Below are 12624 nucleotides of genomic sequence, written 5' to 3'. Positions count from 1 at the left end.
TTACGGTTATATATATATATAGATTATATATATATGCACACACACACACACACACGCACACAGAGAGAGACAGAGAGAGATGACGAAACGTCAGACCGTCTGCGGTTTGCCTCCCCCCCCCCACACACACACATACATGCCAGAAATAGTTGGTACGCTACTGCATGTCTTTTACTGCCGCAGAGCATCAGACAAAGCTCTGAGGGCCTACCAGTACACTTATTAGGCACATCGGTGCTCATACTGTGACAAAAGGCAGCGGGTGCACGCGTGTCCCGTGACAATTGCCCCTTCCCACGTTTCTTGAGCTTCACCGCAATAATTTGCGCACGCTTCACCGCGTAATACTGCTGTAGTGAGGCGAAGCTAACTTTCGGCAACCAGCATTATGCAACGCGTCGTGCTTTCCGAGCTTCGAAGCCAATCGCGAGGACCACAAAGGCGGAGTCGGTGCCATTGCTGATAGCGACGAATTCTTTTAGTAAAAAACACGGCACAGAACGCCAAGAAGCTTAATAGCGAACGCAGAAGCAGCTAGGCCTAGCGTTGCTGCGGTGGTAGCTACGGCTGCCTGCGGATCTGCGTGCGAGAGCGTTCGAGGAGCGACGAGGTAATCAAAACGGTGGCGGTGGTTTTATTAATGCCGTTTCGGACCTGCCATGACGGCTGAAAGTCCGGAAAATCGGATGGCTAAGGGTTCTTGCATCCGAAATTTCAGACTTTATTATACATAGGCTCTATGGGGTACGTGGTGGTGCCGCGAAGCCGTCCGAATTATCGGGAGTCCAGAAAGTCGGTCGTTGACTAAACACTCGCAACTCCTCCTACTTCAGCCAGCTTTACCGCGAATTTCTTTCCCTTTCAATGAAATTACAGCTAATTTTCCCTGATAGCACAAATTCCCTGATTTTTCCAGACTATTGAAAATCCCCGAGAATTCCCGGTTTTCCCGGTTGGTAGACACCCTATCTTATCCAAAGTTGGCCCCACAATGCAGGCCAGAGGTGCCCGACAAGAGGAAATCCCACCATTGCCACACGGTGGGGCATATAATAATAATATTTGGGGTTTTACGTGCCAAAACCACTTTCTGATTATGAGGCACGCCGTAGTGGAGGACTCCGGAAATTTTGACCACCTGGGGTTCTTTAACGTGCACCTAAATCTAAGCACACGGGTGTTTTCGCATTTCGCCCCCATCGAAATGCGGCCGCCGTGGCCGGGATTCGATCCCGCGACCTCGTGCTCAGCAGCCCAACACCATAGCCACTGAGCAACCACGGCGGGTGGTGGGGCATAACACTGCACCAAGTGCAGCAGAACCACATACAAATACATGGGCTAAAGCAGCTCATGCTGCATCACTAATGCTTCAAGCTAGCTACGAATAAACAAAAAGCGTGAAAGGGCCACGCTCGATCGCCTTTAACTTTTTTATACACGCGCGTTCAAGTAATCTTCACTGAAGTTCTGAAAAAGAGATGCCCTTTAGTACCAGGCATACTACACACCTAAGAGCAAGTTTCAGGGCTTCCTTTCAAAAATCGAGCGTTACACACCTCACCATGCCTATGCTAGAGGCACAACATTTGTTTTGGGACACACATGGTCAAAGAACTTGATGCCATGACTAAGAGACCTAAAGATAAAATGGGGTCATTTCCTTTGTCAGTTAATAAAGTTTTTCATCCATCCATTTCCTTTGTCAGTGCGTAAGCCAGTGGCCCCTGATACAATGTGTATGAATCATACACATTGTATGATTGTATTGTGTATGAATCATCCATACCTGTCTGTAAATTGCTCGAATGAAATGGTGGCAAACCATTTCAAGTGAAAAATGTTTCGCTTTCTGCTTCATCATCCCATTATTAGAAAAAACTAACTTGGAAAAACTTGCAGTGGGCAGTTTGCCTGAAGTGCAAAGCATCGACAGTGATAGCAAGGTTTAGTGCTCTGCTCAAGCTCCTCAGTGTTCCAACAATCAAGACTGTGCCATGTTGACACCATGCACAAGGAAACTGCTTCGGCACAGCAGCAGCTACCAGGCATCTCGTAACGCTGTTGTGACATGTACTGCCAAGAGCACTGCAGGCATCGCATTGCGATGGAGCACAAGACGAGACCGATTAAAAACCTTCAACGCTTGTCAGCACCCAGTGAAGTATGCAACATCGTTGAAAGAAACAGCGCAAGAGACGAGACACGGCGGGTGGCAAACAAGCACAGTGCTGCCACTCGTCATATCCAGTCTTTAGCACAGTTTCACTCAAGATGCCTTAGCAAGTAGCTTGGATCCAGACCTCTGGAATGCGTGCGTGCGTTCATGCACATGGGCCAGCAGCGCAAGGCACAACACTGCCCTGGCTCTGCTGCCAAGACAACTGAGCTATGCATACGGTTTGTCCACTTTGCTTCATCATTTTGCTGCCAAACTGACTACGGATAGCTTGCATCTCTGGAGAATTAACTGGCTTAGAAGGCACCAGCCTCCTCAACCTCGCAGCGGATAATGCGACTCCTAACATGTGCAGGACGTGTGCTGTTGATACCAAGACAGCACGACGACAACACAAACACGCCTACAGTGTCCATATAACTGCCAACGCAATGACAAATTACACCAAATCTACTACCAAGCCTTTTCATCAAGACTCCTTTTCCGCTGCCATCGATCGCGAAACTGAGCCTACTTAAAAAAGAAAAGCCTTTCAGGTAAAAAAAGCAGCACAATATGGCTCCTACACACTGGCTGCTTCCAGTCGCAAACACGTACGACCACAAAGAAAGAGGCAGCCAAGCAAGGCTACGGACGCCACTCGTATCATTTTATTGGCAATTCGAAAAAACGGAGAAAAAAACAGATGAGGTTACACTAGTCGCATGATTACACTTTGCATCACACACTAAATGTTTTGTCATGCCCCGTCAGAGATAGACAAGAGTACGGATGCTGTCACAAACTCTGCTGCCCGGGCACAAGAAATATTGCACAACCTGCAACCAGTCTGCACCAATCGTTTCTGACTGCTCTTTGCTTTGACACGGCAACAATGGAAAACAGGACATTAATTTGCAAAATTAGCCAATTACATTAAGGGTGTGCAATGGCCCGGGCTTGGTCTAACATGGAAAAGATCACAGAGATGCAATCAATGTACGTTGAATAATTCCTCCAGCAACGAACCGTCCTCTTGCCTGCTCTAGTCACAGCGACAAATAGGCGATTATACACAGACTGATTATTTTTCTCCTAAAAAGATCCTGACACACTCACATCAACAGTGTTAAAAACTACAAGATATGGGGAGACATAACCAACCTACCATTAAAAAAAAAAAAAAAAAAAGAACGATTGACTTTTACACATTTCAAGACGGGCAGCGCACAGGGCCGTTTTTGTATTTTAATTTCCTGCCCCCCTTTTCGACCATTTCTTTATTTCTCCCCACTAAAATGTAGATCTTACAGACATTACTCACCAATTTTGTCGTATTCACTTATGTTGAATTTACCTAAAAAATGATGGCAGCATTCAAATGAGTGTGGGAGTGGGTCGGTGGGGCAAGGGTGAAGACCCGTTATTTAGATAGACAAAGGTCGAAACTAGACCGAGGTGGACATAAAAATAATGACGCCGCGATTTTAAGGGAGGGGTGGTAGGTGAGACGGAGAATAATGCACGACAACACAAGGGGACCAGTTGGCGCTACAGGCAAGGTTGTACAACATGCGAGTGCTTCTCTCTCCACTGCTGTAAACAAGGGCAATGGAAGGCACCAGAACCATCGTCGAAAACAAGCAAAATTACAATTGCAACAAGGCAAATTTTATCATCACATGCTGCGGGGAAATAAAGCAAACCACCAATCTCTTTCCTTCATACCATACTGCTAGGGTAGGACATTTCACAAGGCCAGGACGAGGTCAGGATAAGGGGAGATCCATGTTGTCTTACACGCATACCCACAAGTTCATACCATGTGCAGCTTAACTAATGATTAAAATATCTTTAAAATAAATGACGAACCGTAAAGAAAATCGCAGTGCAATGCAGCAGCACGTCTTCTCAATTTTTTTTCTTTAGGAGACAAATGAAATTGATTTTGAAGCCCTTAACTAAGGGTAAGCAAACAGCCTAGTATAAAAAAGACAAACAAGCAGGCACCAATAAAAAGAATCGATAAAATTTCAATAATGAGATTATAAATAGCACTGTAGTGATTACTTTATCACACGGGCGCCTGCTAGAAAAGAGCCAGTGCAGCAGCTAGCTTAAGGACAGGCCGTAAGAGCTAACATTCTTGTGAACAGAAGGACACCATTAAAAGCGGGCAGCGTGAATCAGCGGAGGAGAGTGCATTAAGCAACTCTGACTGGCTGAACCCGGTTCCACGTGAAAGCTATCCAACCAAGCAGACACATAGTGAGACAACCTGCTGTGGCACACAACTCAAAGACAAAAAGCAAGGGAGGCAGGACACAACCGCGACGTTTATACTCGTACAGTTCTTGGGAAGGAGGGAGGTGGGGAACAAGAAATTTTCACAAGTAACATTAGAAATGCAAAAGCTAAACAAAAACAAAAACCTGCTTGCATTTTATGCAAGACACAATAGCACATTTGCATTCTCACTCACGCAGATGTGAATGACTGCTAGAGATGAAATATCATGCACACCGGAGGTGAAGGAAAAAAAAAAGCATAGGGGAGGCATGCCAGGTCTAGTTGCCACAAGGAAGGGTAGTGGTGCAAATCTCGTTTTATTTTTTCTTCCCCTTTGAGAATAAAAAAGAAATGAGAGGAGAATTGATGAACACAATATGAGTGCATAAAAAGCCCAATGTAGGGCTATGGATGACTGCGTGCATGCAAAAACTTGGAGGAAAGTCTTTCAAGCGGCCCAGCAAACTTAAGGCCACACATTTTTAAGATAAAGAGCCAGCTAAACCTTCACCTGCATCTCAAACATTCCAATGACTCTCATTTTACACGAGATAAAAAGCTGATGCGTGCTAACTTGGTGAAGAGGGGGGAGCGCAAAAAGATAAACAGCGGCAGGGGGGCAGCATCAGCCATCCATTCTGTATCTTTAACCCTAGCGGTTATTAAAATAAAATAAAAGATAGATCATGAAGAAGAAATGTAGACGACTAATGAAATGAAGCGCAATGTGTGACAACAGCAAACTAGTAAAAAAATCTAAGACAGCAGGTGGCACACACAGTGCTGACTGACAGCTGTCTCGGAAGACTGTGTGAACTGCAGTGCAAGATTATAGACAGTCAGCGCACGGACCCAAGACGGACAAGAGCACACGCGCAAAGTGGCGTCTGCTGCCGCCCGTTATCATTTTGCTGCGCTTATCGTCTCTGGATACCCAACAAGGTAACTATGACAGTACCAAGAAAGCCTCCCTTGAAGACGAGCAATCTTTTCCACTATGCTTGCATGGAGGGTCTCAACAGCTGCTCCCACCACAACCCGCTAGCAAACCTGCACTGCTGTTCACACAGAGGCTGCACATGGCCGACACAAGCACCCAGGTAGGGCTGGACCAGCATTCAGAACAAAGGGTAGCTGGTGCCACGGGGCAACCAACACGAAGTGCACGGGGCCACAGGAAGAGGAGATGCTTTCGAAAGCTCTTCTGAGGTATGAAACGGTGGGGGCGCTATCCACTACGAGACAAGGTAATGGGGCCAGGAGGGGAGAGGAGGCTTATGAACTTTGCTGGCACTGCTTATATACACTCCCCTCTGCAGAGAGAGAGAGAGAGCACCACCGCCCCGCCCAAGAGCGACTGCCGCGACAACCAGGGCGGGGCCGGGGGAGTTGAGGGCCTGGACAGGAAGGGATTGCGCGCTCCCTTGTCATAAATAAATGACCCACAAAAACCAGACAAAGAGTTATGTACACCAAACACACGAGGCGACAACCGACACGCCAGGCCACACATACCAGGGAGGTTCCTCCATCCAGAAACCAAGACTGCACCTTTCTCGTAATTTTTAAAAGTCCGAAACGTTCCACTTGCCAGAAACATGCTGTACTGTCCCCCACATTTTTCGTTTGTTTGGCCAAAGAGACCGATGGGAAGGTGCCGCACGTACAGCCACTTCTTTTTTTGTTTCAGAGCCCACCCCCATTTTTGCTGAAGCCGTGGAGAGACCCACAGCAGGGCCACACAGTGGCGAAGGTAGCACAGAAACCGCACCACACTAAGCACTGCACACCACCGAAGCACAGTCTTGTTGGGCAACGCGCACAGGTGGCCACAGGATCTCCCGCCGGCAGTCACATCGTCCCCCAATCGTGCGGCACCTGTCAAACGGGTCTCCGTGCATCAATGCTTACGTAAGACATCATTTTTCGGTCGCTCCGAAGGACGGGCCCGGCGAGGCACCCTCCGGAGCTCGAGGAACCCCCACCCCAACACCAATGAAGGAGTGTTCACTCCGTGCCTTTTTTATATCACTTCCCAGATGCGCCAGATGGGAAATTGGAAATTGTCCCCACATTTTCTTTTTCCTTCCTTTTTGCGTGAGTCTTTCCGGTTGTCGTCGTCGCTGATGCCACGGCAGAGCGGCAGATTGGCGGAGGAGGCGTCCCGGCACCAGTGGGTGGTGCTTGTCGCGACGCTGGTGTCCCGATGGTGGCGGCGGCATGCACTTCACCGCCACCCGTCGATGTCGGTGGGCTCCACCACAGCCCACCGAGGGTTTTTCTCTTTGTGTGTGTGTGCGTGTCCATGCATGCACTGGGCGAGGCTTTGGTCGGGCGGTGCCAAGGGTGCCACAGGAAAGCCCGGGCGCACCACAGGCCCACGAGTGCGACAGAGGAACTTTTTTTCTTCTCCAAACAAACCCAGACACAATGTATAGCTTAAAGACCACACCAGTTGCCTGCATGGCAACCAAGTTAGCAGGAGAGGTAGAAGGGAGAGAAAAGCACGACACTAGTTGCCAATGGGACAACTGCACCAGAGGGAGGGACTGTTTTCAATGCACTACCCTGGACCTGCCGAAGAGGGGGGAGGGACGGTCCCTGGGAGCCAAGGAAGGTGTACAAAGCTCTATGCATGGGGCATCAGTTTGGAGCCCTTTCCACTGAAAATTTTTTTTTTTCATCCCTGGAAGCACACACACGCACCGATCAGACTGCAGTTTTGCATAGTAAGTCAAAACGATTCTTTCCTTAGGTTTTGGTAGGGGAGGGGATAATAAAGAGGAGGGAAAGGCAAGCTCATGTTTCCAGCATGGAAGGACCAACGTTCAGATGAACAATTTTTCTCCACTCACACAGTTTCTCCAAGACTGCCCCGTCTATACAAACGAATGCAAAGGCCATACACATAGGCTCCTACAAGTGCACGCACACTCACTACACTCATTATGCCTACAGCACAAAACTCAGGACAACGACCAGAACCCACTTGTGACATCGAATCAGGGACAGTTCTCAGTGCACAGACCTGATACACACCAGAAGACACACACTTCCTATGCATTAAGAAAAGAAAAGGACGGGGAACAGGGAGCAAGAAGAAGAAAATCGGCACAAAGACAACAAAGGCCAAAATTTTGAAAACATGGGAGGCAAGAAACAGAGGAAAAGGTGCGAGGGCACACCTGAAGCCACACACCTGTACGACTCAATAAGAGACAACAGCAGTCCCTCACGGGTGTGGCAAAAGAAGAAAGGTGTATCAACTGAAAGAGGCTGCCGTCTAAAAAAGGAAACTGTTGTATGGCAGCAGAACAGAGAGAGAGCCAGGGCTGGAGACCGGAGGAATTGCTCCAGTTGGCAATAAAAGAAAAGCGGGCTCTTGGGGCACATAGAGCAGCGGAGAAGACAGATGATGTACAAACGCACCTGAGAGACACCAGGTGCCTCATGCCCCAAAGCACACATGTCAAAATGCACACTCTCTTCTTTGCCACAAGAATGGGGGATGCAGGCGCAACTCGTCACACATTGCACGTCTGCGTGTACATCTTGCTCAAAAACTAGAGCTCCGCCGGCCAGCCACCAGCACACCGGGAGCGTTGCCCACACAACCAAAGTCCAATTCCACTCGCTACCATCAGTGGGTGCTCCCAGGTGCAGCAGCCTGGCAGCCAGCGGGGGGCGGCACACGCACACTCACCCCCGCAAGTCCCCGGGTCGACCACAACGCTTCGTGATCTTCAGTCGGTCACGCGTTCCAAAAGAGATTTAAAAAATATATATGAGAGGTGTAGGGGCTGGGAATATAGTGAGGGGGGGGAGGGGGGGTTATCAGCAGTCCTGCGCGTCAGTCGCTCGACCACGTCGCTGAAGGGCCGGCCACACCGTAAAAGGCCTTTTTTTTCCCTCGGGCATCCCAGGGGCGAGGGCTGGGACCGGGGCTGGGCCTCGGGGGTGGCAAGGGGGGGAGAACAAAAGGGGCGCACCAGAAACCGTCCCGCTGGCCTGGCGGCCACTCATCGCACCAACAGCGTCCTTCACAGTGTGTGTATGTGTGTGTGTCAACCGCATGTGTCTGTGTCAAGCACCACAAGCCTGGGAAAGAGGGAAGGGTGAAGCGGAAAGCGAGGAGATTAGGCACACTTGCTAAGCAGGGATAGCACAGTAATGGGCTTGCTCCTCCTCCTGCGCCACACACCAATGCTCACTTGTCCCACATGGCAAGAAGAGGAATGCAGTGGGAGAGAGGGAATGCGAGGAAACAAAAGGAGCAAGCGTTCAGCCAACCATGCACGACATTCCCTTTCCAATAGGGGCAAAGCTCACTTTCAAGCATCGAGCAGAAAGCACACAGCGTGAAATAAACCACTACGCCTGCATCAACATGTCAGTCATTTCAGCAGGGCACACTATGTTTAATGATCAAGTAAATAACCAAGTTAACTTTTCGAGCTTCAAATCGGGGTAGTCATGACGCTAGGTGTTCTGTGTGAAAAATATCAATCTTTCTGTTCTCACATAATCAGCAGTTAGCAAATCTTCAAATTCAAATTTTGTGTCATTTGCAAAACAAGGACAATGCAAAGAATGTTTGCAGCTTTTCTTTTTCACTCGGCGTGCAGTAACACTGAGCAATGTAGAGCTGTTCACAACACAACTTACCGATTGCACGTGAAAGCCAATATTACGTGTCCAGATCAGATCGGAACTAGCCAATGCAACACAAAAGAGGGCATACACAAACTGCAGTGCATTAAGAAAGGAAAGCACAGACAATCATCAGTGAACTACAACATTGTCTTTCTAAGTACACCAACATCGAAAGAGCAGAAAAGAAACAAAAGGAACAAATGCCAACACACACTGCAACCTGCATCCCCCGACAATGACCACTAACAGCACTTCATCAAAAAAAAAAATACTTCAAGAGATTAAAAAAAATGCAGACACGCACAAGTCACTGATGACAGAAAAGAAATGTGACAGGCGGTCTTGCAGGCCAGATGGGAAACGCACCATCTGGGTAGCTGCTACTGTGTTACATGAACACAACGTAAAAAAAAATATAAAGTACATGGAAACGTAACTCCTTGGGTTTCTCATCAATTCCGCTCTTCATAGCCACTCAAAGTCAGTTTGTTTTTCTCTGCTTTGCTACTTCAAGTTCCTGTGGGAGAGTATTCTTCATGTTCGCAGATATCGCGGATCAAGCCGTACCATGCAACAACAATTCCTCTTCCGGATGTGCTGCTCTCTTGCAAGAAGTTGCCTCGATGTTGGGAGCAAGGAGAAAGCGAGAGAGAGAGAGAAAGAGAAGGAGGAAAAAAGGGAGGCGAGGGGAGGGAGTCGCCCAAGGAGCCGACGACGTCGTGGTGATGCATTCAAAGACACTGCTGCTCTCTCTCTCTATAAAGTCAACAAAGAACAGGACTCAGAAGAAAACAGTACCCTGCAGGCAAGGGAATTGCGAGAGACGGAGCAGAAGTGTAGGGTGTGCTTCATTCTGGGTTGGCCACTTTTTTTCATGCTCCTTTCTTTCTTGTAGAAATAAAATCCCATTGTCCAGTCTGCAATTGCTAAGAACTCCAGTTGGAGACCTCCCGGAAGAGGCAAATAGCAAAGGAGGCAGTTTGAACCAGACACAACCAGACTGCCCAAACCCTACAAATTTCTAAGCCAATTGGTGGCCACAACGGCCTGAAAGAAAAGTCGCAGCCTGGATGTCTCCCTCCCCAAATTCCACGGGCGTAACGTGAATACAACCTTCCCCGGGTAAAGGCACTCGAACGAATGAAACTCTCGACTCGCATGCCAGAACAGGCGCACACCCCACACCAAGCTGCCCTCCTGGACGGGATGCTAAGCTAGGCGGCCCCTGCCAGAGCACAAGCAATGGCATTGAGAGAGGCAGTGAGGAACAGGTGTAAGGCATAGAGAGCGAAACATACTTCAACCGTCACCAAGTTAACGACAGTCTCGTGGCAGCTTTCTACAGGCTCTGGTGGGATTCGCAGGCTCCTAAATTCCAAAACACAAGGCAGCCTGCCTGTCACTTTTGGTTTCAGCTTTGCTACCACAGAGAGCCTTGAGGGTGGATGCGGACCAGTCTTAGAAGCTCGCTCTCCAAATGAAGAAAGAAAACAGTGGTGGCCTCAGACTGGGCAGCGGAACAGAGAATGGTAGGAAGTGATAGAACTGAGGAGGACTGCAAGAGCGAACAAGAGGTAGGCTGAGACAGCGAGGTAGATGAATCTAAAAAACCTGAGCCGGCAGTACTGACCGGCGGCATGATGCGAGACATGTCTGCCTGCTCTTTCTTTTTCCGTGTTTTCTGCTGCTCTTGGAAAGGGTTTACACTCGAACGCGAGCCAGTGCGGTTACAAACGCAGTTTTCCTGGCGGCTGGCTGCAAGACAGCACAGCCAGCGGGCACGAAGTCCTCAGGGCGACGACGCGTCGGCCGAAGACATTGGGCGTGTTCAGGGGTCAGGGGTGTCGGGTGGTCAGAGGGCAATAGGGTCCGGTGGTGGTGAACTTGGGAAGACAGCAGCCGGCTGCTGGAAGATGCCGGACTCCACCTGAAAGCAAAAAGCAAACGAACCTCGTCGCAACAAGGACCACACACACACTGCAGCAACAGCATGCCACACTACATTTGTGCCCACACACACTTTGACAAGACATACCGGTTTGAACTTTGCCTGCAAACAAGATCTTGCTGCACCAATACCAAGCACTTTTGGTTTTTTTTTTTTCTCCTCATGCTGTGTTTTGACCAGAATATTTTTACCAGAATGTGCATGAGGGGGTACAGTGATAGCCCAGGTACAGTAGCATAACAGACCCACCCAAGAAGCTCCTCCATCAACCAGGGGGACACATCACCAAACAACTGATTCCCAAGCCTGCACCCTACCCTCAAGAAGGCACAAGAGAGGCCACTTCCAAATTCTTCTAGAGTAGAGAGAGGGAGAGGCTAAAGCATGTAGCTGAAACTTCACAGAAATTGCACAAGGGATTTGTGACTGGCTTACAGGGTGTCCACTTGGTTAACCGCACGAAGCCCAACATGCCATTCTTCATAAGCTGAATTTGATACCTAAATACTGCGATTTAATCTCCGGAAACCCAATGTAGGCAAGCATAGAGTTTTTGATATGCTGAAGCAAATCTGAAATTGTGGAAGTTCTGCAAGTCAATTACTAATTTTTACTCAATTATCATGTCACTGTCCCTACACTCTCTATGGCCAGAAATAAATGAACAAGTTGTTTTAGTTTTCTTGTTATGTTCATGTTAAATGATGTTAGGGGTTTGTGGGGCTAAATCAATTTAAAACATCAATAACAATGTTGCAGTCAGGATAACAAAATTAAATTCTGGTTATAAGGCCATAGTTGGGAACTCCGGATTAATTTTGACCCTCTGAGATTCTTTAAAGGGACGCTAAAGGCAAATACTAAGTCAATGTACACTGTTAAGATGCCATTCCGGAAACCTCGCAGCACTTGTTTCGTGCCAAGAAAAGACTTCTTTCATGAGAAAATAGCGTCTAAAGGGTCTACATACCTCTAGCGCAATTCTAATCAGCCGCCCCCAAGGGGGGGTGTGGTGATGTTGCACACACCATTACCGCCCTTTACTGCCATCAGGGACTAACACAGCGCAGATTTTCTGCACAAAACGCTAACGCTTTGCCACGAAGAAGCCGAGTCAAGACAGAGCGTTTGATTCGCCTCTGCAGCTGCTCTTGGTCAAGTGGCGTGGAGCGTTCAGGAATCCCACGACATGACATGAGCGTGGCATAGACTGCTACTTGCAGTTTGCACAAGTTTTGCAAACCAGCAAAACCAGCCCAGCCCTACCAATAACGAAACTACTGAAACAGGAAAGTGCAGACAGCTCCAGAGTGGAGAAAACAAAACCCTTCAACTGCTCGCATCGTTGCAAAGGGTAATGTCAATGAGTTCTCTTTTTTCTAAATATCACATAGAACTGGAGAAGTAGCATTTAGTCATATTGCTATACATGGATCTCGATATAGCGAGTGGTTAAGTACTAGTGACAGAATTATAATGAGGATTGTTTTTGTTATTGAGCTAGTACTTGAATGTGCTGAAGGAGTCTCTCATCGTGACCTGCATTTACCTCCATTTCTAGAATACTAAAGCTATG

At 48.2% G+C, this 12624-nt stretch overlaps 1 protein-coding gene across 1 annotated transcript in view; it reads right to left on the bottom strand.

Annotated features, from left to right (window-relative positions):
* Positions 1-2807: 2807 nt before the first annotated feature.
* The window catches only part of LOC142576240 (uncharacterized), a 40077-nt gene continuing 30260 nt past the window's right edge, over positions 2808-12624 (bottom strand). Inside the window, exon 2 of the mRNA XM_075686274.1 lies at positions 2808-11027. The gene's annotated coding sequence lies outside the window, so the exon portion shown is untranslated. The remainder of the gene's footprint in view (positions 11028-12624) is intronic.

The sequence above is a fragment of the Dermacentor variabilis genome, chromosome 3 (genome assembly GCF_050947875.1).
Source record: "Dermacentor variabilis isolate Ectoservices chromosome 3, ASM5094787v1, whole genome shotgun sequence".
In the NCBI taxonomy this organism is placed as follows: domain Eukaryota; kingdom Metazoa; phylum Arthropoda; class Arachnida; order Ixodida; family Ixodidae; genus Dermacentor; species Dermacentor variabilis.
Note: the sequence above shows the minus strand (reverse complement) of the source record. Positions and strands in the feature narration are given on the sequence as shown.